This window comes from Pan paniscus, chromosome 6 (assembly GCF_029289425.2).
Source record: "Pan paniscus chromosome 6, NHGRI_mPanPan1-v2.0_pri, whole genome shotgun sequence".
Classification (NCBI taxonomy): domain Eukaryota; kingdom Metazoa; phylum Chordata; class Mammalia; order Primates; family Hominidae; genus Pan; species Pan paniscus.
Window position 1 is genome coordinate 183,001,456 of NC_073255.2, and position 27,564 is coordinate 183,029,019.

Genomic DNA, 27,564 nt, shown 5'->3' on the forward strand with positions numbered 1-27,564 from the left:
CAACGTGAATAACTTTATTATTTCCAGGAATACCAAAATAATTGGTATTTATACTTAATTTCTAGTTGTTTTGTGTCTTGTGGAAAAAGCATGATCAGTTAAATATGGTGAAGTAATTAAAAATGTGGAGATAAGTATAGTGAGAATCATTATTACATAATTTGGTAGGTGGTGTCATGTTGTTACTACTGTGTTGGTTCCATATTGAGCAAACATTCAAGTCTCAAGAAATGTACGATTTTACCAACTCAAAATATAAATATCTTAAGACTGGACACATTAAATTCACTGTTATAGTGTATTACTGTTTATAATGTGAGTTACAATCTTGTGCAATCATTTGGGTGTGCCACGGCTATGCAAGCTTTGATTGAGGAGAGAACTGTAGAGAAAACCAACATAGACAACCTCTTCCAAGAAACTTCTGGGATAGTCATCAACGCAGAAACTTCATTTGCCTCCTAATCATCTACTGCCATTTCCCCAGAAGCTCAGAAATGTGTGACTTCACATGGTCAATGAACATTGAATATACAGTTGACTCTTGAACAACCTGGCTATGAACTGCACGGTTCACTGTAATGTGGATCTTCTTCTACCTCTGCCACCACTGAGACAGCAAGACCAAGCCCTCCTCTTTCCACTCCTGCCCAGTCTACTTAATGTGAAGATGACAAGGATGAAGACCTTTATGATGATCCACTTTCACTTAATGAATAGAAAATATTTTTTTCTTATTTTCTTAATAATATTTTCTTTGTTTTAGCTTATGTTATTGTAATAATGCAGTACCTCATACTTATAAAATAAATAAATGTTAACAGACTATTATCAATAAGGCTTCTGACCAACAGTAGGCTATTAGTAGTTAAGTTTTGGGAGAGTCAAAAGTTACATTCAGATTTTCAACTGTATGGAGAGTCAGAACCACAACCCCCATTTCATTCAAAGGTCAACCGTATCTGGAAAAAAGTCACACAAATCTTCTAAAATAGATGAATAAAAAGTTGAACCATATTAATTGCTTCAGGCAAAATTAACCATTAAAAATAAGCAATTCATTGCACTTTATAGAGACTATTAACAGAATACGTTAATAAAAATAGGACTTTTCTTTCCTTAAGGATGATTTAGTAAAATAAACTCGTTGCAAAAAATGTACACAACAAGCAGCACTTATACATTCTTTAGCACAAAAGGAACTGCCTCAAAGACCTCTTTAAATTCTTAAGGCAAATTTGAAATCTTGGCAATTTCCTTGAAGGTGAACAACTAATAGTCCTTTGTAGGGACATGGATGAAGCTGGAAACCATCATTCTCAGCAAACTATCGCCAAGGACAAAAAACCAAACACCGCATGTTCTCACTCATAGGTGGCAATTGAACAATGAGAACACTTGGATACAGGAAGGGGAACATCACACACCAGGGCCTGTCATGGGGTGGGGGGAGGGAGGAGGGATAGCATTAGGAGATATACCTAATGTAAATGATGAGTTAATGGGTGCAGCACACCAACATGGCACATGAATATGTATGTAACAAACCTGCACGTTGTGCACATGTACCCTAGAACTTCAAGTATAATAAAAAATAAATAAATAGGTAAAAACTACTTAATAAGCATGGAAGCATCTATGTAGATATTTGAAATAAATAATACACAGATATTAACAAAAAAGAATCAAGAAAAGAAAGGGTCCTTGCACTCATGTGGTCCTGGAATCAAATCCACACCCAATTCACATGCCCTCATTGGTCAGTTTAGCTTCAGAACCCAGCCTTCTCATCTGGAGAATAGACACAATGATGACTATATATATAATAATCTCATCTAATCCTTGCAACGATCCTACAACTTAGAATATGGTAGGTGTTTAATTTATTTTTGTATTTTACTCTATATTTTCTTACCCATGATAAATAAATTATGTTGTGCATCACAACTCTACTTGGGGAATGTAAATAAATTCCATGAAGTCATTCAAGACGTCATTTTAATTTTGAGTCAGTGTTTCTTCTCCAGAAAAATCAATACAGTATTAAATATCTAAAGGTATAAGTCATTTTGCGAGACAAATAAGATACCTTTTATAATTTATGATTCAAAAACCATTGCTTAAAACAAATCACTTGAAATCACCTAAAAACTAGCCAATCACTTAAAAAGAAAACAAATTTTAAATAGAGTTTTAGTAGCAATTAAGTAATTTTTTAGTTTTAAAGATACATTAGAAATCTTTATTAGTTGGAAATGCTTATCCATATAGCACAGGATAAATAAGTGATTACATAATTCAAGAAGTAAAGCAGAAAACATTCAACTAATTAGAATTTTTGAACACCTTGTCCTTTAAATATCAGATACGTCAATTTGATAAATAAATGATATATAAAACATCTATCACAAAAATTGGGTCATGATAAGAATATTTATATGTTAAATTTGTTAGCTTTTCTAACTTTCTCACCTTCCCAAAGGTAAAATCATGCTTATATTCAAGATTAATCACTGCATCCTCCTCCCCAAAGGCTTTCTACCCTTCCACAAAGATTTTTTATTCCTAATACAAAGCCAAAAAGCCTTTACAAAAATCACTCTTCGAAAACCACCTGGGTCAGGGTGATAGAGAAGAAATAGTAATGCACCAGAAATTACAGTTCCAAATTCTTTACATCCTTGACATTTACTACTTCAAGGTCTCAGTAGTATGAAAGCAGGGCAGTGGGGTGGATGCAATGACTTTCAAGGTCCTTCTGACTTGGTCTTTCTGTGTGTCGCCTGTGCTCTGTAATGATTACTTAGAACACCCCTTAAGTGAGAAAGTTGGGGCTGGACAGAACCTAACAATCAAGGACCTGGTATATTTGCAGTAAAGTGTCTATTCCAACTCCTCTCACTGTTCTCTCTTGTCTCTACCCTGGACTTTCCCGTATTTATTTTGATGCTAATATTCGGAGTGATGTTGATGTCTCATCACATATGCCATTCCCTAGAGCAAGCTTGGGCAAATGACTGCCTGTGAGCTAAATTCTTTCAACCTTTTATTTTTGTAAATAAAGTTTTATTGGAACCCAGCCATACCCAATTGTGTACCCTTGTCTCTGGCTGCTTTCATGCTACATGGGAAAAACTGAGTAGTTATGACAGAACCTCTATGGCCACAAAGTTTAAAATATTTACTATCTTGCTATTTACAGAAAATATTTGCTGACCTCTGCCCTACAGAAACATAAGCAAACAGCAGTAATCACTAATATCAATTAAATGGATATTATTGGAACTCTTGAGGGGCACTTTATCTATAGATATCATTTTTTTGACTTTTATTTTAAATTCAGGGGGACACGCGCAGGCTTGTTATATAGGTAAACTTGTGTCATGGGAGTTTGTTGTACAGACTATTTCATCACCTAGGTATTAAGCCTGGTAACAGTTATTTTTCCTGATCCTGTCTTTCCTTCTACCCTCTACTCTCTGATAGACCTGAGTGTGTGTTGGACCCTTCTATGTGCCCATGTATTCTCATAAGATACTAATTTTTATCTTTGTGAAATTTTGTTTCCTTGACCAACATCTCCCCAATCCCTCCACTCCCCAGCTCCAAAAAACCACCATTCTAGCCTCTGCTTCTCTGAGTTCAACTTTTTCCGATTCCATAGATAAGTGAGATAGTGTGGTGTTTGTCTTTCTGTGCCTGGTTTACTTCACACAACATAATGTCCTTCAGGTTTATCCACGTGTTTGCAAATGACAGGATTTCCTTCTTTTAAGGCTGAAGACTATTCCATGGTATAAATACCAAATTCTCTTTCTCCATTCATCTGCTGAAAGACACTTAGGGTGATTCTATATCTAGGCTATTGTGAAAAGTGCAATGAACCTGGAAATAAGTTCAAGACATTTATTATACATCACAGTGACTATAGTTAATCACAATATACTATATACTTGAAAACTGTGAATAGAGTAGATTGTTTTTTTTTGAGATGGAGTCTCACTCCGTTGCCCAGGCTGCAGTGCAGAGGCACGATCTTGGCTCACTACAACTTCTGCCTCCTGGGTTCAAGCGATTCTCCTGCTTCAGCCTCCTGAGTAGCTGGGATTACAGGCATGCAGCCACCACTCCTGACTAATTTTTGTGTTTTTAGTAGAGACAGGGTTTCACCATGTTGGTCAGGTTGGTCTCGAACTCCTGACCTTGTGATCTGCCAGCCTCGGCCTCCCAGAGAGCTGGGATTACAGGTGAGAGCCCCTGTGCCTGGCTAATAGAGTAGATTTTAAATGTTCTCACCACAAGAAAATATGGTAAGTAGGTGAGGTAATGTTAATTAACATTTGTTAATTAACTTGATGTAGCCATTCCACAATCTACACATATATCAAAACATCATATTGTACACCATAAATATGTATAATTTTATCAGGCATTTAAAAATTATTAATTTTTATTAAAACGGTTATAATAGTTCCAACCGTGTTGTGTGTAGATTCACAACCATTAAAAGTTACAAATTGCCACATATAAAGGGTGGTATAATATAAAGTCAGTTTTAAAGAGATTGGCATGGCATTTTGTACTGTATTTGAAACATGATCAACATTGTTATTTTTATTTTATTTCATTTATTTATTTATTTATTTATTTATTTATTTATTTATTTGAGATAGAGTCTCTCTCTGTTGCCCAGGCTGGAGTGCAATGGCATGATCTCAGCTCACTGCAACATCCACCTCCCTGGTTCAAGTGATTCTCCTGCCTCAACCTCCCGAGTAGCTGGGATTAGAGGCATGCATTACCACACCCAGCTACTCTATTTTGAGTAGGGATGAGGTTTCAGCATGTTGATCAGGCTGGTCTTGATCTCTTGACCTCCAGTGATCCACCCACCTTGGCCTCCCAAAGTGCTGGGATTACAGGAGTGAGCCACCGCGCCCGGCCAACATTGTTATTTTGAAATGTTTGTATGAGAATAGAACAAAGCAGCCACCTTCCCCCTGGAGCCCTGCAGTTCGGCTCCTGTTAACCAGGAGCCAGGGATGTGGCCAAACAAGTAACAAAGTCACCACACGCTTCACAGCCGCAATGTTCGTATCTGTAAATCAGACAAAATGCTTGTGTATAAATGTCTGCAAAGATGTTTCCAATAAAAGAAAGATTTGGTTTGTGGATGTGCTTTGTTATTCTTCTTATTAATTTGGGGCTAGAGACAAGAGAAGAGTCTCAGGGAAAGAAATTCCTTGTTTGAATTAATTTAGTCAAATCAGGTCAGAGAATCCAGAACAAGACTTAGCTGATGTTTCTTCAGGGCACATATGTGACTGCCTTTCCACTGTGAATAATATCTACTCAGGCCATGTGTTCATTCTATCACTTGTGAGATTTATGTAGCATTCTTGCCTCCATAGTGCTAAAGATGCCTGGTAGGGAAGTTTAAAGTTACTGCAGCAATTTCTTTTCGGTGCATATTAAAGTTGTGGTGCCTTATCTATGAGGCGGAGCTGTAAGTCGCTGTGATATCTTGCTTCGAATTAATTCACTAGTTACATTCAACTGACATAGAAGTAGAGTTTGGCAGTTTAGAAAGCTGGCAAATTTTCTGTGGCTCCTCAAACATTACTGTAAAATTTGAAAGCTTTAATATGAAGGGTTTCAGTTTAGTCATAGAGTAAACCTAAAATCCTGGGCTGACTGCTTCCCTTTTATCTGTGCCTCATGAAAATGGATACTTTTTTTATACCTCATCAGATAGACTTTTAAATTCCAATCGTATGAAAATGAAGACCCCCCTCAGTTAGAGTAGACCACAAAATGTGGCTGATTGTCGGTGAATCAGGCTATTACAGTTACACAAACTGGGTTGCAGAACAAAAAACAAAATAACAATTTTTACTGTAAGTAATGAAAAAGCAGCAAAATGCAGCCACATAATGGTAAAGACATGGGACTTCTCTAGTAGTTTAAATGAAAAAGGCCCTTGACTAGCTGAGCTTGGTGCTTAACACATGAGAAAGATGCAGGAGAGAAAATGATCGAAAGGCATGGTCCAGCCTCATGAGAGAAGAGGGTCGGCATGTCGTGAGGGCCACTTGCTCAATCCTGTTTGGATCTTATTTCACGACTTCAGGTTGGACCTTCCACTTGCAACTTGCTGTGGAGGTGCTCTTCTGCAAGTCCCAAGATCCCAAAAAGGAAATAAAGGAGTTTCGGTGTTTTTGAGCAAAACAAAGTAAAAAGCTGAGTAAGGAAACGCTATACATAGCTGGAAATAGGTTATTTTCTATTTGCAGACAAAGAACAATATAAACAAAGCTCGAGATCATCTGGGCAGGTTGAAAATAGCTTCAGTCTCAAAACAGTTACACATCTGATCTGATTTCATCACATTTTAATTTTTCTTCCTCTGCCTCATCTTCCTCGTTCTTCTTTTCTTCCTTTTACTTGTTCTTCTTCTTCCTTATCTCTCTCTTCCTGTTTCTCTCTTTCTCCTGCTCCTCCTTCTCATACTTTTCTGCATTTGTGCTGCATGTGAGATTTCAACTACTCAAATGAATTACACTCATAATTTTCCCGAGTGGGGCAGAGAGAAGGGGGACTTTCAAAATAAGCCTTTAAAAGGAAAGCACTTTTTACCTATATTTTTCTTTTCTTTTTTTTCTTTTTTAAAAGTTGATCTTATAAGATCATGCCTGGTGAAGCTGTGTTCATCCACTCCTCTCAGCATTAGTGGAAGAATTAGAGTATTAACGACCTTATAGACCAGGTATTTTGTAGCCTCCTTTACAGTTTGTCAAGTTGTTAAAAATTGATACAAGAAAACTTAATTATTTCTTCAGAGAAAAGCTGGACATGTGAACTATGTTAACCATAAAACTTGCCTGTCTTATGTTTCTATAAACAGCCAGGTTTGAAGCACAAGGGCAAACCTATGCATCTATGTTTATATACACACGTTTCTATTTTATATGCATATATTTACATGCATGTGTAGTTTTTGTAAATTTATTCGTGATTCTTAGTGGTTATCAACTAAATATGAAGCAGTGTTCTAGCTGCTTAAAGAGTTGGAAGAAAAGGGTGGTGTCAACTCTGCGATTTTGCTGATCAAATCGAGATTACAGATACATGTTTTGCTTAGCCCACATAGGATTGTTTTAAATTACATTTTGCTGTGTTTCTGCTTTTAGAAGTTGAGAAGTGCCCCATGAGTATCCAGAGCTTGTAGCTTCTCTTGAGAAATCTGAAGGTCTTGCAAGACTTGACCTGCTGCCTTCCCCAGCAGCAGCCGTCATCTGGAAGGTGATAGTTGCTACTACCCTGAGTCAGGGGAGACTATTTCTCCATAGTCCTGGCAGCTGCCTACTGTGTTATCCCTGAGCTTCACTCATTTGTTTTCTGGCCTCATCCTATTGTTATTTCGAGTTCCTACTCCTATAGATCTATAAGGGGTGACTGAAGGGGTTTGGAAAAAGACTAGGTTGGGGGTCAGTTGTGGGGTATTGTGGCAAAAATGCTGGGTTTGTAAGTAGGTGGTCTCTCTGATGAGCTTGCTTATGCCTGGTTTGCAGCCATGATGTTTTCCACAACAAAAACTAGAAAACACTTGCCAAGTATCTGGGAGTGGAATAACATGCTTGAGAGAAAGGTCCCCTTTTGGCATAGAGGCGTGCATTTAAAAGCCTTTATTCTGCTGCTAAATACTATTTGAAAGAGAATAAAATAAGTACAGTCTCTTTTGGGGGGAATAGGGTAGAAAAAAAGGAGTGTTTGTTATTTGCAAATATTTCAAAGTATTCTATAATGACTAATACTTGTAAAAAGTAACTTAGGAAGCCTTGGCAGCGAAGGGCAGAATGCCATCGGTTAATATTCCAAGTTTTGTGTGCCTAGTGAAGCAAGTTAGCTTGTAACAGTGCTTCAACTGGAAAAATCACAATTGACAGCTTCAGTTCATAAGGAGCAAAGCACCACAGTCCATGAAGAAAGTAACTTCCATGGTGAGCACTCAGCATCAGAGAGAAACACACACACACATACCACACCACACACACATACACACACACATACACACAATGATCGCCTTCCTGGAGGAAGAAGAGTAGTGAATTTTAAAATGAATAATTTTAATTTGTGTTTTTCTGTTATTGCCAACTTTAAAATGTACTCGTTTTGATTAAGCTAGGTTGTGTTACAATATTAGGAATTAATTTCAAACACATTGTGTTTTTACTTCAAAATAATTTACTTCAAAAAAATCTTTATGTGTATTTACAAAAATAGTACAGCTAGTAAAATGACACAGTATTGGCTTTTATTGCCAAAAGAAAAATTAAGTGTAATGCTTAATGAACTCTTTGAAAATTTTAACTGTTGGCATAATGCAACTCATTCTGATTTCCATTAGATATCTATTATATTTGACCCACATCGTTTAAGAAACCTGTAATTAAGACACTTTCCACTTTTGAATCATAGGAAAATCTCTACATCTTATCTTCCTTATAAGTTTAAAAAAATTAAAAAAAAATTTGCAACCAATCAAAGTCATGCTATTCCTTATTTTAATGCCAGTTTTCCTGGTATTTTCGATAAATTTAAAAAATTACAAGTGATATTTATATATGTAAAATGAGGGAAAATTCTACAACTATAAAATCAAATTGTTTTCATTTCTTAGGAAGTCAATATAAATGGTCTTTCAGTTGATAACAATGTCTGTTCATTCACATCAATAAATAATTTCATAATTCCAAGGCTCTCTTTATCCAATTGTATTTTAAAGAGTACACATTTTGTGATAGTTTATAAATTAAAGGATATATATTCAAAGTCACATCAAAAATATTTGAGTTAATTACAAAGTAATCATGGAAGAATATTCCTTACATTTCTATTTATTATTGCATGAAAATGGATAATTTCATAACTTTTTATATATAAGATTCCAACTGGCCTTTATTTCATTGCATATAAAATGAAAAATAAGATGAATTGATCTGACAGCACAGCCCAAGTTTTCAAAATTTGTTAATGTTATTGTATTGTCAACACTAAATGTTAAATATATATACACACATATATATACATATATACCTATGTATATACCTATATATATAATATAAAATGCTAAGAATATAAATGTTAAGGACGTACATCCACATTTTGACCTGCTCCATTTCCGACCTGGGTCAGTTCTCCTCTCGTTTGCAACCACATTATACACAGCTCCTGAGAGGTCACCACATTGATGCCAAATAGTGCAGACATGAGATCAGCATGGCACATTATAACCAGGAGCTCCCAGGCCCAAGCAATCCTTCTCTCAGCCTCCTGAGTAGCTGCAACTAGAGGTGCGTGCCACCACACCTGGCACACGCACATTTTATTTTTAATTTAATTTTTTAAAAATATGCAGCTTATTATCTAAAGAAAGACCTTTCTAACCCTTCCATTTAAAGCCATAAAATCATACAGAGGCAAAAGGACTTCTTGGAGCTCTGTGGTTTTCCTCTGGTGGCTAATTGTGGTTAACTCTGCTTATCAGAGTTCCTTTTATCCGGAAATGACTATCTTTCTAGTGCATTTCAAGTATCATCTACTTTAAGCTCTGATCACATTTCATTTACCACTTATATTTGGTGTGAATGCAAAGATGAATCAATTACCCAATTTTGCCATCTTTTTAAAATGCATAGCATCTATGCACTAAAAATACAATACAATAATGTGCAACTCAAAAAATTCCCCAAGCAAGAAGACTGATGATTTCTTAAATATTATGTGACCTTCTATCCCCTGATTTTAGAAATTCTAAGTGAGGACAACTTGGATTGTATCCTAAAATATTATGCTGTGGACTCACTCTCCATGTATACAATAGGTTTGACATTTGATAGAAATTAGGGGACAGCAGAAGAGAAAGAATTCTTAACTATGTCTGTACATATTTAACTACCCTAAGGCACTTTAATTCTTGTCCATCCTTTATTCTAGTAAAACTGTCACTGAACCAAAAGATATATCTGTATAAAGAGCTCTGTACTGTCAAAAGTAAAGCTACTTGGCAAAGCTTATGAGACTTTATGTCAGTTTTCTACTTGAATTATGGTTATTTCACTAACTAGTTATCTTTTTCACATCTATTGTGACTAGAGAATGAGATGTAGCAGCAATCTTTGTTGCATGCCATTTGTAAACTAAATTTATGTCATAGATTTGCATGCTAAGTACCTCTCTGGTAAGAAGAGCTCTCAAAGGCAGCATGTTTATGCCACTATTTGTGATTAAATTGGAATTCTAAAGCAGACCCAAGTTAAACATGAAGACAACTTTAGATCTTGGTCTGAAGTCAAATATAGACTGTTTACTTACCATTGGAGTTATCTTCTTCTTCTTTTTTTGTAGCTATTAGCAAGATAATCTGTGATAGTTTTTAATCATCTCTCTTTTACTAACTTTATAGTTTTAAAATTTTCGGTGTTTTTGGTGTTGGCATAAAAGGTATGTGTTCAAAATTCATGATTGGCTAAAATAATAAGATCTGGAGTTTGAAAGTAGTTTCAACAGGTGATTTAGTATATAAAATTATATATACTTACATATACTATGTAGTTATTAATTGGCTACCAGGCTATTGTCATCACATAAATCATAAACATCTTCACCAGAAAGTTTTCACTTATTCATTCATTTAACATATGTATGTTGAGTGTGTATGAGGCACCAAATGCCACAGTAGGCTGTCAGGTGCCATGGTTTACCAGATGCACAAGGCACTGTTCTTGAAGTGCTTACCTTCCAGTTGGGGGATATAAAAAAGGCACAAACAAGAGAATGAGTTAGAGAAACAGACCTTGTGAAATCACACAAACACATGGACAGCTGGATTGACCATTTGGTCCCATTTTTCACTGTCATTTAACTTCTTAGTCTTCCTCATCTGTGAAAGAGAAGAAGAAGATGTGACTTACCTGTTTTAAATGGTGATGAAACTCATCACAGTTTTCAGCTAGGGGCCAAAGCCCTGAGTTCTGTGTGCGTGAATGGTCTCAGCCTGGAGTTCTCTCTAGTTGCTCTGACTTGCATAACTCTGTTTCACTCGGCCACAAATTAAGTGTCAGGGCACATCCCAGCACCTACTTGACCTCCCTTAAATTACCCCAGTGAGGATCTCTAAGATAATTTTTAAATTATGAAATTAAATGATTAATATTTTTAAATAGAAAAGGTAGAAAAATGAATAAAAGATGAAATCTCTCTGTACTTCTTTTGCAAAGTTTCCCCAGAGGGAATTACTATCAACTGTTGGCTTTACCTTTTTCTATATATTTTCTAAATAGTTTTTAAAAGAGAAAATACAAAGTTCTGCAATTTTTGGCTGGTTAATTTTCTTAAATTAGTACATAATGCGTATTTATTTTTTCATTATTAACTATTCAAATACTCTAAAATATATACAGGGAAATCCTTCTTCGGTACATTCTTTCTCTCACCTGTAACCCCAGGAAACCAATGTTATATAAAATACTATCATATCCTCTGCAAAATGTTGTTATGATTTGAATTGTGTCCTCCTGAAAGAAGTTAAGTACAAAGTCTTTACAAATGATCAATTTGAGATGAGGTCATTAGGGTTAATCCTAATGACACAGAGGCTGACATGTACAGAAGGAAGACGAAGTGAAGACAGGGACAAGATGGCCATCTACAAGCCAAGCAAGGCCTATAACTACCAGAGGTTAGAAGAGAGGCATAGAAATATTCTCCTTCACAGTAGTCAAAGGAACCAGCCTTGTTGACGCCTTAATTTTGCACTTCTAGCCTTTTGTATTTGTCCATTTTCACACTGCTGATAAAGTCATACCTGAGATTGGGGTATGCCTTTATTTTTCTATAAAGAAAATGATTTTTTTATAAAGAAAAAGAGGTTCAATGGACTCAGAGTTCCACATGGCTAGGAAGGCCTCACAATCATGGTGGAAGGTGAAAGTCACATCTTACATGCCAGCAAATAAGAGCTAATGAAAGCTAAGCAAAAGGAGAAACCTCTTAAAAATCCATCAGATCTTCTAAGACTTATTAACTACCATGAGAACAGTATGGGGGAAACTGCCTTCATCATTCAATTATCTCCCACCAGGTCCCTCCCACAACACTTGGGAATTATGGGAGCTACAATTTCAAGATGAGATTTGGGTGGGGACACAGCCAAACCATATCACCTTTGGAATGTAGGACAATAAATTTTTCTTGTGTAAGCCACCCAGTTTGCGGTACTTCTTTATGGAAGCCTGAGGGAACTAACAAAGATTTCATACCTATGTGGATTGGCCATTTTAATTCCAATTATTATCAGAGAACAAGAAAAGTGACCAGAAATATCTTCTTTTTATATTCTTTAATTAAAAAAATTCAATAGTAAATGGGCAAGAGTTGAATAGACATTTTTCAAAAGAAGACATACAAATGGCAAAGATATGAAAAGGTGTTTAACAAAATTCTTCATCAGAAAAATGCAAATCAAAATTAAAAACAGGTATCATCTCACCCCTGTTAATATGGCTTCTATCCAAAAGACACAAATATTGCAGTGTTTACATTCCTGCCACCAGGTTGCCCACAGTTATTTTGAACACTGAACTTCTTTGAAAGATGACTGAAGTCTACATATTTTATGCCCCTAACTACTATGGTATCTCTGGAAATCTGAATGTAAACATTGTCATGGTATTGTCAAAACATTAGATGGATTTAAGAAAATAATATAGAGAACTTTTTATACCCTGTATACAGATAAGGCCTGCAAAAGTCTCTCCATATAAAAAAAGGAAATACTTTATTGACAGAACTGTTTTCCCTTTGGGCCACCCTCTAGGAAGAGAAGAAACGGAGCTCTGTTGAATAACTTTTTCAGAGCTTCCTGTAGCCCAGAGGCATCTGAGAAATATTTGTAGACATGGAGAAAAGGAAAATGAAGCAGTTGTCAGTACTTTACTCCATGTGCTGATTTTAAATTACACAGGTAACTTTGAATTGGTTAAAAAACCCAGGCAATTTGACTAGAGCTCAGCTATTGGAATCTCACCTTCAAGCTTGAGAGTCTTGAATAAACTTATTCTTTGACTTAAAAGGACCTGATTTCCTTTTGCAAGTGCTTCTTTTAATGAACAAAGTCTCTGTCTCCCCTGTCACTGCCTGCTCTAAAATATCTTATTCCTTGAGTCTTGCCCATATTTACCAGATCATTGGAGACAGGTGCAATAGTGAATTCGCATTTTTAAAATTTTTCAATCTAAGTTTTAAGATTCTATTATTGAGATGAAAATATTTCTAATAAGTTTTCTGGCAATATTAATGTGTGGGCAATAAACTAGGTATGGCAGTACACCTGCAAACAGAAGACAGTTAGATATGGTCTTTGTTGTCCACTGTCTCACCCCAAACTAAAGTCTTCTCTACAACAGTCCTTGTAGGTGGGTGTCTATTTTTCCATTGAATGTTTGTATTGATAGAGAGATGCTAAAGCTGTCTGATTCATTTTACTGAGGCTTGAAAAGTATGTAATGTATTCATGATATTACAATAATTCCATTGAGTTATATAAGACACATCATTAATGTAGGAATTGTAACATTTTCATTGTTTCATTATTGATCAAGTGATGTTAGTAGCAATTTGTAGGCACTCAGATCTATCTTTGGGGATTAATGAATGAAGAAAGAAACAAAAGTTATGCAAGCTTTCACATTGGACTGTTCAGAATGCCCTGATAGTCACATTTTAGCTGTTTATGATAACATATCCACTTTACTATGCAAAGATTTTCTGCATTTATATGAGGGATTTATTAGGAAAAATGAACTTCGAAGTGAAAGGACAATCACAGGTATAGAGTGAAAAAAGGTATGATGTCAAGAAGAGTACAACTGAGCTAAAAATTTGTGAGTTTATAGAAATACTGTAAGATTTGTCATCTGTTACATCTCCTCTTAAAATGATGAAACCATATAATGGAATTTATTTTGAAATTGACCATATTTCTTTCTTAACAAGTGTGTATACCATGTTATTGACATAGAATTAGATTGAACTATTACTATAGCATCAAGTTGGCTATCAATTGTTTTATTTAAATGCATACAGAAATAATGAAGCATAATGCTAGTTGTGAAAAACATAAACAAAAGTCCCTGGCTCTTGCTTAACTAACTTCTAATCTATTACTAGTTATAATGATTAGTTAGAATAATATTAATGTGTATATACACAGAAGGTTTTATGGAAAATGTGATTGATTTCAAATTAAAATTGAGTTTTACAACAGGTAGAAAATGCAGGTGCAAATGTAATTCAGAAAATAATCTTTTAAATGTTTAAATAGTCATTGAACTATTAGACATCTACATATTTTTTCATTTAAAGTTAATGATCTAAATATTTATAATTATCAATTAATAAGCAGTTTTCAGAATATTGCCAATATCTAGATGTATTAAAAGTCAAATCCACATTTATTACAATATAGATGAAAGTGAATATGCTAGAACCATAGAAGATATCAAAGACATATATAAGATAATATATACTGAGTCTTCTTTCTACTCCAGGAACCTAGGCTCTTTCACAGAAGTAACTAAATCATTAATTACCTTTGTATCTTACAAATTTCCCAATTATATACTCATATACATGAATTTATATATAAACAAATATAGACAGATTTTTTTTACACATTGGACTTTTCTATATATTATAGATGCTTGTTTCACTGAAGAGTACAACTTTAAGATCTTTTTATATTAGCACACAGAGGTCTACTGCATTCTATTCAACAAAAGTGATACCAATGCATCATTTCCATATGGAGAATTTTTTTTTAGTATTTTCACATCAACTGTATTATTTATTATTTTTTAAAATTCTTATCTCAATAGGTTTTGGGATACAAGTGGTTTTTGTTACATGCATGAATTATATGGTTGTGAATTCTGAGATTTTAGTGCACCTGTCACCTGAGTAGTGTACATTGTACCTATGGAGGTTACTTTATAGGATGTTTATTACAGAAAACATTGCAATAAATATTCTTATACATGTACCTTCTGATTCTTATGTAAGAATGCATATATAAGAATATATACATAAGAATATATATACATATATGTATGTGTATATATATGTGTGTGTATATATATATATATATATATGTTAGCCATTTGAGTCACAATTCTGTGTGTGGTCTTTATTTTCTACCTTCAAATAAGTTGCTTATGCTATTTTGGCATTTCCGTAGTTGAAAAAAATTCCATGTGTTATCTGGAAGACCACTTTTTTTTCCCATTTGACATTTTTCATCTCTATTTGGAAAACTCTCTATCAAATGCTCAAAGCATGACAATTTATAAGAGTAAATTGCCTTGTAGCACACAACACAAAATATCCACTAATACCAATGCTGTTTTATTTTTATATTTTTAAATTAATTAATTTATTGATTTTGGTAGAGACAAGGTCTTTCTACATTGCCCAGGCTGGTTTTGAACTCCTGGGGCTCAAGCAATCTGCCTGCCTTGGAATCCTAAAGTGCTGGAATTGCTGACCTGAACCATCACAAGGCTCACAAATGCTTAATTTTTAAAGTAGTGATAGTCTGCCCATTCAAAAGAGAAGCTAGTTTACTTATACTTTAGCAAGAAATTAATTAAAATATGCCTTATTGGAGATATATGTAGTGCATCATAAGATAAAAGGGATGAAATATAAATCAAAGTCAAGATTAAGACATTTTCTGTCTTCAGCTCTCTGTATTTTCTGTGAAGAAAATACTGTTACAGCACTGTTAAAATTATTTTCTGGCCTCTTGCAAAATGTACCTAATGCTAGTTATTTAATTCTTGTAGTTAGCCACCTTTTCATATGGATTCGCTATTCTCATTTTATTTTACATTCCTTTCTTTCCAGTCTTTTTACCTCTTGTGCAACTTTTCTTATTATAGTTCCAATTTTCATTTCTTTATTTGTTCTCTCTTGGGAAGGAAGAATAGTCATATGTAAAATAACATATTGAACTTTGTGTCTTTTAAGTATTTAGTGTGTATTATAATTACAGTAGCGATCAATTCTATGAGTAGATTTTTTGTTTCCTTAGCTGTTTTGTTCATATTTATTTTTCTGAAAATGAATATTACAGTTCTTCCCCTCAAGAATTTTATGATTGATGGATATAACATTATCATTAATTGGAGAAAAAAGTGCAGATAAAAGCCATGGAAGAAAATGTCAGAAGTTTTAGAAGTGTGTGTGCAAGGAAAAAAGGGTTAGAGAGATTAATGATTGATTCCTACTCTTCCATCTTGAGTACCTCATGGATAAAGACAGGATATTTGTGCTCCAATTTTTAGCAGCCACCTGCTTTTCTGCTCCCCAAAGGAGAAAACTAGTGACAGTAACATATGAGAGGAATGTCCAGAAGACTTGTCCAAATGCTCTGTGCCATGTGGATTGGCCTCTTTGTGTCTCCAAGTGGGTCTTCCAGGCATGCTATTCCTTTACACTAAGCATTTATTTTGCTCAGCAGCACTTAAATTCATAAAAACAGTTATAGCAAACATTTCTAGAATATATCAGAAGGTAGATCTTTTCTTTTTTAATTTTCAGGAAAAATTATACAATATAATAAGAAGATAGGCTTTAGTCAGATAAATCTTAAATTCAGATAATAAGGCTATGAAATGTATCACGTTACTCAATTTCTGTGATGTCTCTGAGCTTTTTGTCATAGGCATGCTGGAGAGATGAAGTGACCCTCCTCAGTTAATTATTTTGAGTATTAAATGAGATAATATGTCTGAATCACTCAAAATATTTAGTAACTGTTAGTTTTTTTTCATAATATCCTCAAGGAGAACTTGGGGGAAATTTCATAATGCTCCCAATTTATGGTGGTAAAATGAAGACATTCAATGTCAAAATTAATCTAAAATGATGGAACAGCTGTACTCAGTGGGATTCATCTACTTCGAATTCTCAATAAAGTTGAATTGAACTATGCTTTTGAGATCTTCAAACTCCCCCTGGCCCATTTTCTGTAATTCACTAAAACTCACAGGATTCGGCACATAGCCAAACTAATGGCTATGATTGATTACAGCAAAAGGATACAAAGCAAGATCAGCAAAGGGAAAAGCCACATCCAGAGAAAACTCAGTGCAACCTTCCAAGAAGCTTCTTCTACTGGAGTCAGACGGGACACACTTAATTCCTCCAGCAATGAGTTGTGACAACGTGTACGAAATGTCTACTAGGAAATCTTGCCCAAGATTAGAAGTTTAGGATTTTTATCATGGTTCAGCAAACGCCTTCTGTCAAATATATACCACATTTCTAGTCTTTCAGTAGGAAAGCCAGGTATTCAGTATAAATTATTTAGTTTTTACAAACAGTTTAAGCACAATGGACTCCTATTATCATTTAGAGAAAGTTTTATATCCGTGTAGGGAAATATTTACCCTTCAAGTTACTGAATGCCAGTCAAGCGCTAACTTTGCAAGCCGTCCATTCTAAGAATAACAGTCTCAAGCTTACTATGTTAATTTGTTTTTGCATAGATTTCATCTAAAAACAGCAGAAAAGAGTTTAAGGGAAGAGCTCAGAGAGAGTAGAGCCAACATGAACAGCAAATCTGTTATTTAAATACTAGTTCTACCCTATGTAGTCATTAAAACACTGTCAATAAACAATTGTTGCAAACCTCTCTGACATATTGAAAAAAAATTTACAAATGAAGCCTTATAATTATCAGTGGTTCACAGTCTAATACGTTTTCAATTTACTTACATTTTATTATTAATCACTAGGTATAAAAACAAATCCAGCAGGGGAAATGTGATAGATCCACCATGACATCCGTAAACACAACACTAGATTTAAAAACAAACTAACAAACAAGAAACAGAACAAATAATAGTTAAAAAGCTCTTTTCTCCAAAATGATGTTTTTAATTCAGCTTTGTAATCATTTGGGTTTTGATTATTAGAATATCCTCACCCTTTTCTAACCCTTTCCTGATACTTGATTTTTTGGATAGTTTACTATTATGTCATTTGTGTTTTTTGATGAGTATAAAACCCATTTTGTTAGGAGAAGAAAAGTCCCCATTACCTGGACTATTGCCGTAAAGCTCCTAGGAAAGTAGAAAATGCCCAAAGTTATTTTCCTTTTTCTTCTCTTAAAAACCCCTTTCCAATAAAAACAAAGAATTGGCAAGCAGCCATTTTGAGAGCAATCAGTATTGGTAAAGCTGATAAAAAGAGAAACATCTTTGAGGCTGTGGTCCCTTCTCTATCATCCATGTATTTTAGTACATCAATAATTATTTTTTGCAGAGTGAGAAATTCAGGAAACTGGGCACTTTGCTTTCCTAAGCTAAGGAGATAGGGCGCAGAATGTATTTTCTTATATCTGAAGACCGTTGTGGATGATGAAGAAATTGAAATTCCACAGTGACAAAAACTACAAGTATAATTATTGACTAACATTCTTGAGGGATAAGATATGCCAGACTGTGTTCTAAGCGCTTTACCTATGTAACCTCGTGTCATTCTCTAAGTGAACCCTATGTGGTAGGTTTTTATTATTATGATTATTGTCTTCCACCTTTTGAGGAGAAAGAAACTACAAACAAACAATAAAAAACTAAATAAATTTTAGTTAAAATTAAAAGTTAAAAAAACAAAAAAAGGCTGGGCGTGGTGGCTCATGCCTATAATCCCAGCACTTTGGGTGTGCGGATCACCTGAGGTCAGGAATTTGAGACCAGCCTGCCCAGCATGGTAAAACCCCATCTCTACTAAAAATACAAAAATTACCTGGCCGTGGCGGCGCAAGCCTGTAATATGAGCTACGCGGGAGGCTGAGGAAGGAGAATCTTTTGAACTCGGGAGGCGGAGGCTGCAGCGAGCCAAGATCGCGCCACTGCACTCCAGCCTGGGCTACAGAGTGAGACTTCGCCTCAAAATAAAATAAAATAAAATAATAAATAAAATAAAATAAAATAAAATAAAATAAAATAAAATAAAATAATAAAATAAAATAAAATAAAATAAATAAAATCTTAAGGAACTGAGACAAGTTGTCATTATACAAGTACCCACTGCAGGAGCAGAGCAGACATTCAAGCACTAGCACCACGGTACCAGAGCTCATGTGTTGCTGTTTTAGGCTCATGTTTGCCTCAGTGTCTTTCTGGGCTGTTTCTGTGTGCACGTATGAAAACAAAATGTATATATATATACACACACACACATACACACACACATTTATACACACATATACATAAATGTGTGTATATATATATATACACACACACATATATACACATATATATCTACTTGTACACGTGTGTACATTATAAAACATTTTTAAAAATTTAAAAATATTTAAGAGCATTAATCAGTTAAATCAGTTTTAAGCCAAAAGTATTACAGTGACTCATTTCAATAACACCTTTAAAAAAATAAAAAAGCAAAACACAGTGAAACTGACAAAAAGAAAGAGTAAAATGCTAGTTACCAGAGGCTGGGGAGGTGGCGATATTGGAGACGTGTTGTTCAAACGACACAAAATATCAGTTAGACAAGAGGCATAAGTTCAAGAGATCTTTTATACATCACGAGGACTACAGTTAATATATTGTGTACTTGAAAATTGATAAAAGAGTAGATTATAAGTGTTCTTACTGCACACACACACACAAAACAAACAATAATAAGTATGTGAGGTACTATATATGTTAAAAAGCTTGAGTTAGCTGTTCCACAATGTATACAAATATCAAAACGTCATGCTGTACACCATAAATATATACAATTTTACTTGTCAATTAAAAAAACTGCTTATTTTCCACTATTCATCTAAAGTAAAAAGAAAACAAAAACTATTATAGTTAAGTGCTTCCACATATTGAATATCTGAAAAGATAAAGTTATTTTTCAGAAAGAAAGCAAACCTCCCCTCCGTGATCATTAAAAAGATTATTTATATATGCGTCTTTAAATAGATTGCTTTTAAGTTTCACCTCCAAGGTCATATTTACTTAATGACTTGGAAATAAGTGATAAGATAGTCTTTACTGGAAATGATTTAATTCTCTGCCACCTAGCTAAGGGACAAATATTTTTGGGAAAGAGCCAGATAGCAGATATTTTAAGTTTCAGGGGTCAATCTCTGTCGCAACTCAATACCGCCATTGTAGACATACATAATATGTAAATGAATAACTGTGGCTGTGTTTCAATAAAGCTTTATTATGAATGCTAAAATTTGAATTTCACTTAATTCTTTCATGTGACAAAACTTTATTCTTCTTTTGATTTTTCTTTTTACCATTAAGAAACATAAAAAGCATTCTGAGCTTAAGGACGCTAGAAATCTAGCCATTGAACAGGATTTTGCCCAAGAGCCATACTATGTTGATCCTGGATCTGGATAACAAGAAACTGCTAGGATTATCTGTGATTACTTTGCCTTGCTAAAGTCTTTTGCCTATAGTTATATATGTTATTTTGTCTATAGTTATATACGCTCATTATTTTATCATCTAATGTATCTTTTTTAAAAAATTGTTTTCAACTTTTAAGTTCAGGGGGACATGTACAGGATATTCAGTTTTGTTACATAGGTAAACATGTGCTATGGTGGTTTCCTGTACAGATCATTCCATCACCGAGTATTAAGCCCAGCATCCATCAGCTATTCTTCCTGATGCTCTCCATCCCCCTGTACCTACAACAGGCACTAGTGTGTGTTGTTCCCTGCCATGTGTCCATATGTTGTCATCATTCAGCTCCCACGTATGCGTGAGAACATGTGGTATTTGGTTTTCTGTTGCTGCATGAGTTTGCTAAGGATAATGGCCCCCAGCTCCATCCGTGTCCCTGCAAAGGACATAGTCTCGTTCCTTTTTATAACTTCATAGTATTCCATGGCATATATACAACACATTTTCTTTATCCAGTCTATCTTTGATGGGCATTTAGGTTGATTTCATGTCTTTGCTACTATTGTGAATAGTGCTGCAATGAACATACACATGTATGTGTCTTTATAATAGAATGATTTATATTCCTTTGCATATATACCCCATATTGGGACTGCTGGGTCAAATGGTATTTCTGCCTCTAGGTATTTGAAGAAACACCACGTTGTCTTCCACAACGGTTGAACTAATTTACATTCCCATCAACAGTGTAAAAGCATTCCTTTTTTTATCCAAAACCTTGCCAGCATCTGTTGTTTTTTGACTTTTTAATAGTAACCATTCTGACTGCTGTGAGATGGTGTCTCATTGTGGTTTTGATTTATGTTTTTTTAATGATCAGTGATGCTAAGCTTTTTTTCATATGTTTGTTGGCATATGTGTGTCTTCTCTGGAGAAGTATCTGTTTATGTTCATTGCCCACTTTTTAATGGGGTTGTTTGTTTTTTTTCTTTTAAATTTAAGTTCCTTGTAGCCTCTGTATATTAGACCTTTGTCAGATGGATAGATTGCAAAAATCTTCTCCCATTTTGTAGTTTGTCTGTTCACTCTGATGATAGTTTCTTTTGCTGTGCAGAAGCTCTTTAGCTTAATTAGATTCCATTTGTCAATTTTTGCTTTCATTGCAATTGTTTTTGGCGTTTTCATCATGAAATCCTTGCCTGTTGACTATGTCCTGAATGGTATTGCCTAGATTTTCTTCTATGACTGTTATAGTTTGGGGTCTTATATTTTAGTATTTAATCTCTCTTGAGTTAATTTTTCTATCTGGTATAAGGAAGGGGTCCATTTTCAATTTTCTGCATATGGCTAGCAGGGAATCTTTCCTCCATTGCTTGTTTTTGTCAGGTTTGTTGAATATCAGATGGTTGTAGGTGTGCAGTCACATTTCTGAGTTCTCTATTATGTTCCATTGGTCTATGTGTCTGTGTCTGTTCTCATACCAGTACCATGCTGTTTTGGTTATGGTAGCCTTGTAGTATAGTTTGAAGCCAGGTATTGTGATGCCTCCATCTTTGTTCTTTTTGCTGGTGATTGTCTTGGGTATTTGGGCTCTTTCTTGGCACCATATGAATTTTAAAATAGTTTTTTTTTCTAATTCTGTGAAGAATTTCCAGTGGTAGTTTAATGGGAATAACACTGAATCTATAAATTACTTTGGGCAGTATGGACATTTTCATATTGATTCTTCCTATTCATGAGCATGAAGTGTTTTTCCATTTGTTTGTGTTCTAATTTTTTTGAGCAGTGGTTTATAGTTCTCCTTGAAAAGGTCCTTTACTTCCCTTGTTAGTTGTATTCCTAGGTATTTTATTATTTTTGTGGCAGTTGTGAATGGGAGTTCATTCATAATTCTGCTCTCTAGTTTCCTGTTGTTGGTGCATAGCAATGCTAGAAACGTTTTAACATTGATTTTGTATCCTGAGACTTTGCTGAAGTTGTTTATCAGCTTATGGAGCTTTTGGGCTGAGATGATGGGGTTTTCTAGATACAGTATCATGTCATCTGCAAACAAAAATAATTTGATTTCTTCTCTTCCTATATGAATATGCTTTATTTCTTTACCTTGCCTGACTGTTCTGGACAGAACTTCCAATGCTATGTTGAATAGGAGTGGTGAGAGGGCATCCTTGTTCTGGTTTACAAGGGAAATGCTTCCAGCTTTTGCCCATTCTATATGATATAGGATGTGGGTTTATTATAGACGGCTCTTATTATTGTGAAGTATGTTCCTTCAACATCTAGTTTATTGAGAGTTTTTAAAATGAATGAAGACTGAATTTTATCAAAGGCCTTTTGTGCATCTATTGAGATAATCACGTAGTTTTTATATTTAGTTATGTTTATGTGATGAATCACATTTATTAATTGCATATATTGAACCAACCTTGCATCCTAGGGATGAAGCCAACTTGATTGTGTTGGATAAGATTTGATGTGCTGCTAGATTCAGTTTGCCAGTATTTTATTGAGAATATTTGCATCGATGTTCATCAAGGATATTTGCCTGAAGTTTTTTTTTTTTTTTTAAATCTCTGCCAGGATGTAACCCATATCTTAGTGCGTTAAGAAACGCCAGTGCATGGAGGAAGTCTGCTAATAATGCACATGTCCAAATAATCACAGAAAGTATATCTATTTATTTATTTAAAAATCTGTAATTTTGTTCAAAATGTTTTTCAGGAACTAGAGTATCTTACAGCAGTAAAAATATTTCCTAAGGTAAAACCAATTTTAGAGTATATACCACTTGTAATATAATCTACCTTTCACTTGATAGTCTTTATTGAATCTTTCACAGAAGTAGACAGGATATGAATGAATGAATAGATAAGCAAATGCAGACATTCTCTTCATTTTATGGAGGCAGTAACTGCTATTAAGTGGTGTTATATAATGTACTCAGGATCTCAGAACAATTAATCAGCATGGCCTGGCTGCACCTCAATTCTTCTAACTACAAGATACTTTTACACCTAAAGCAGCTAGCATTTAATTGACTGTTTTAATAGAAATACAGGGTGATTACCAATCTACTTGATCCTTTTTCAACTCTAATTATTTTTCTACCAAATAATTGCATGTTTTGAGAGTTTCTAAATACTAAACTGCGTGTATAAATCAATGATTAATTTTTCCTTGATTTTAATAATGAAAATAGAGCTTCATATGATCAAGAACCTGAAATAATACAGTTCAATTAACATAATTCCATTAAAAACAAAGGAATGGAACAGTTAATCTATTCGTCGTCACTGTGAGACATAGCAGATGTTCTGTTAGGCTGTTTGAAATATTAGAAGTATTTCATAAGGCTCCTATATCTGTTTTTCTAGACTACATATTGAGAACTGCTGTAATTACAGTATCATCCTCAGTGTTAGATGTAAAATGTTAAGAAAAATCTGTCCATCTGGCAAGAGGAGGTAAAAGTTGTTAGAGTGGGCAGAAGTTAGGTCTGATAGCACCTAGGTCTAGAGAAACGCAAACTCCAGGTAATACATATATTCTAGTAAGATTTGCTCCATTTAAAAAATATAAACTCATAGAAACAGAAAGGCATTTATTATGCTCATTTAGTAGCAATAAATGCCTTCTAATATCTTTGAAAATTTATCATGCATTCTCTTCTTAAACGTCTTCAATGTGTACAGAGCCCATAGTTAATAACAATTCTAATTATTAAAGAATATTTCCATTGATTTCATTTAAGTCTGTGGTCCTGCAACCTCCATTTGTTGATTTTTGGCTTTGCCCTTTGGAATAACTGCTCAGAACAATCTTATCTTGTACATAAAATTGCTTTAGTTATTCTTCATAAGATATGATTTCTATGTTTATGACTGCAATATTTATAGCCAACCTATGAAGAGCGTACTATTTGCCAGGCATATTTCTATATGCTTTATGTGAATCAATAATTTAATTTTTATAATAGATCAATGAGTTAAGTTGTATTACCATTTCCATTTTCATAATGAGAAGACTGCGTTATCATAAGGTGCAATAGACAAAAGTCACACCAAAGTCACACAGCTGGTTAGTGAGTAAGAGAAAGTTTTGATGGTTGGAACAAAGTCTCACAGCTAGTTAAACAGGGAGCCAGAATTCAAACTCAGACATCCTGGCTCTAGACTAACACGTTTATTTTGTGCTTTATTAAATACCCAGTTATTGGATTATCCTTCTGGCTCCAAGTTTTTTAAAAATAGCTTTCGTATGATCTGAGAAATATTCTTACATCAAATACATTTGTTTGCTCTCTCTTTGAGATTTCACACACAGAAAAAACATAAATGCTCAATCATTAAAGGTGGTGAAGATAGCTCTTTCCCATCTTGTGGTCCTACTGAAAAGTCATTAAGAACAAGAAATCCTGTCCAATGCCCTGTTATAAAAAGTAATGACAGTAAAGAAATTATTATGAGCAAAACCAACTAATTTCAACAGTCACAGCAAAAAGTCAAACTCAGATGATTCAATTTACTCATTGATGTAGAAACAGGAGAAAAAAACATATTTGAATCAGATGATCAATGATCAAGGAATGATGTGTTTCCTGTTAAATAATTTTTAATTAAAGAGGAATGTTTTTATAGTTTTTCAATAGAACATCTTGCTATGTATTATTATCTTGAGTCATGCTCACTGTTTTTACATACTATAAAGTTTAAGACATGTTTTACTTTCTTGTCTTAGGAAATTCAGTAAAATAAATAAATTGAATTATATATTTTTTGATCATTCAGAGGTCTAGCATTTTTTATTTTCTTCTAAATATAAATTCTCATTATGAAACTCTGTAAATGTAGAAACTATGGAACAAACAATATATAGAATGCTCTTTGGAGATCAAAAGAAAATTAATCTTTTTCAAGTGATTTTGAAAATATCCATTCTAGTGGAAGGAATGCTAGCCAGGTAGAAAATGAGGGTTCTAAAAAAACTCTGCCACTAATTCACGTCTTTCCTCATTTGCTAAAATAAAGGAATAGGGTTAAGTGGCCACAAATTCCATTTAGTTCTTTAGTTGCATTATTAGAAAAGTGATGTTTGTTCCTTATTTTTAAAGTGTGAAGAGCAAAACCAAAACTGCAGGTATTTGAAATTAGCTGTACTCTCTTTAATATAGTTTATTGTGTTGATGCATTGGTCTCATAAGAATCAAAGCCTGCATTCTCCGTGCCAGTTGACTTTGGAGCACTAATGAGTTGTAAGTGCATTTATTAAACCAGTATCACTCCACGGCCTAGGCCTTTCTCTACAGAGAAAAGAGCTAATGAAAGGAACTAATGAAAGAGACTCGAGCTAATGAAAACAAAAATCAGCTCAACCCCCAAACAATGGTGTCTGGAGTAGCTGAATTATCCTTCCTCCTAAACTAAGAAGTGTCTCGCATTTCCAAACCGTCAGTACTCTATTGTAATTGCTTTTGTTTGGACTACAAAGTGTTTAGGGGCTCCAGAACATAGGGTGATTAGTGATCCCAATATCCATGTTCTGTCTGCTAAATTGAATTTAGCATATTTGTTACAGGTGATCCCTGGGGCCTTTGTACACACAGAAAGAAATCAAATTAATAATTCAAAACATAAAAGCTATCTGTTGGTCTCTCTTAACTTAATTTGTTTGGGGTCAGGTCCACACCTTCTAATTCAGAACGCGATTTCAGTGACTCTTGAGCTGTGATGCTCAGTGAATGGAGAGTAGAAAAGCTCGAGGAGACAAATCTCCTTAAACACAATAAAACCGACAGTGGGAGAATTTCCAAAATGGGGTTGTGATTGAAAATACACATTGACAAAGGCTTCTCTTTACTTCTACTTTTCATAATATAAACTCAAATATGTGTGTACATATATATATTTAAAGTTTCAGACTGCTGTAAAAATTAGTCTGTGGATCCAGAGAGTTCATCTATAGCCTAGCAGAGGAATGTGGAAGATGAGTGAGAAAGCAAGCATGAAGTCATGAGTTCAGAAAAGATTGCAAAATGCTTCTCCATACAGATGGTCCCTCGTCATGCTGTGTTGTGGAGTGTCGTACAGACAACTGTGAAAACATGGAGAGCAGAGTCTTGTGTCTTAAGCCATGCATTGCCTGGTGCAAATGAGAACTCCATCATGATATGTTGATTTGAATAAATGTATGTACACAAATGTAATCATTTTAGAAGAAGCCCAGTCTTACAGGCATAAGCAGCAAACCTAACCACAGCTTCCACCTTTCAAAAGTCCTTCTTACGGTGCTGAAGGAATTTATTTTGCATTGGTTTGCTGGAAAGAAAATAATGGTCTTGACTATTACAGTTCTTTACTTTCTTCCAGAAAAGCGACCATGGCCTGGGTATGGTTTTCAGACTGCATTTTTACAGAGTATTTAAGGGCAAAGGGGCATTTATTTTTGCCAAACAGACTGAATTTCACAAATGATACATGAGGATTAGTGAATGATGTTCACTGTAGCATTAAACTGCTTTTTTTATGGCCAGATACCATTCCAATCTAAATCTGCAGAAGCTATTCATGAGAGAATTACACTGTGAGGTTACATTTGGGTTGGTTCTACTCAATAAAGTGACATAAAAAGAAGAGCCAATGTAGTCAACAGAATTTCTAAGAGGCAATCTTATTAGTTTTCTTATTTATAAGTGTGGCTAAAGCATTAATGGTGCTTTCACAGATTTTACGCCATTGTGAATGCATGTTGTCAGGGGACTCTCTGGATCCACAGGCTAATTTTCACAGCAGTCTGAAACTTTCAAGCATGGATTAAAATTATGCTTACCCTTTAGTTACTATTAGTTCATAACCCTCAACATTTATGTGAATAATCTAAGTTTCTTTATAAAACATAGAACAGAGTTTGCAGGCATGATACGCTTCAGAAGAGGTGGGAGCACAATTTTAGGCAGGTGGTGAAGAAATTTTGAAACAAATTCTGAATCAAAATTTGTTTAGATTACAAAAATAGAAGATGATATTGTTAATAATAACGGCACAATTATGTAGTTTCTGCTTAACTG

General features: G+C 34.5%; 1 protein-coding gene across 1 annotated transcript in view; it reads left to right on the forward strand.

Moving 5' to 3' along the window:
• The window catches only part of CNTNAP2 (contactin associated protein 2), a 2,297,635-nt gene that overhangs the window by 292,862 nt on the left and 1,977,209 nt on the right, over window positions 1-27,564 (forward strand). The window lies entirely within an intron of this gene.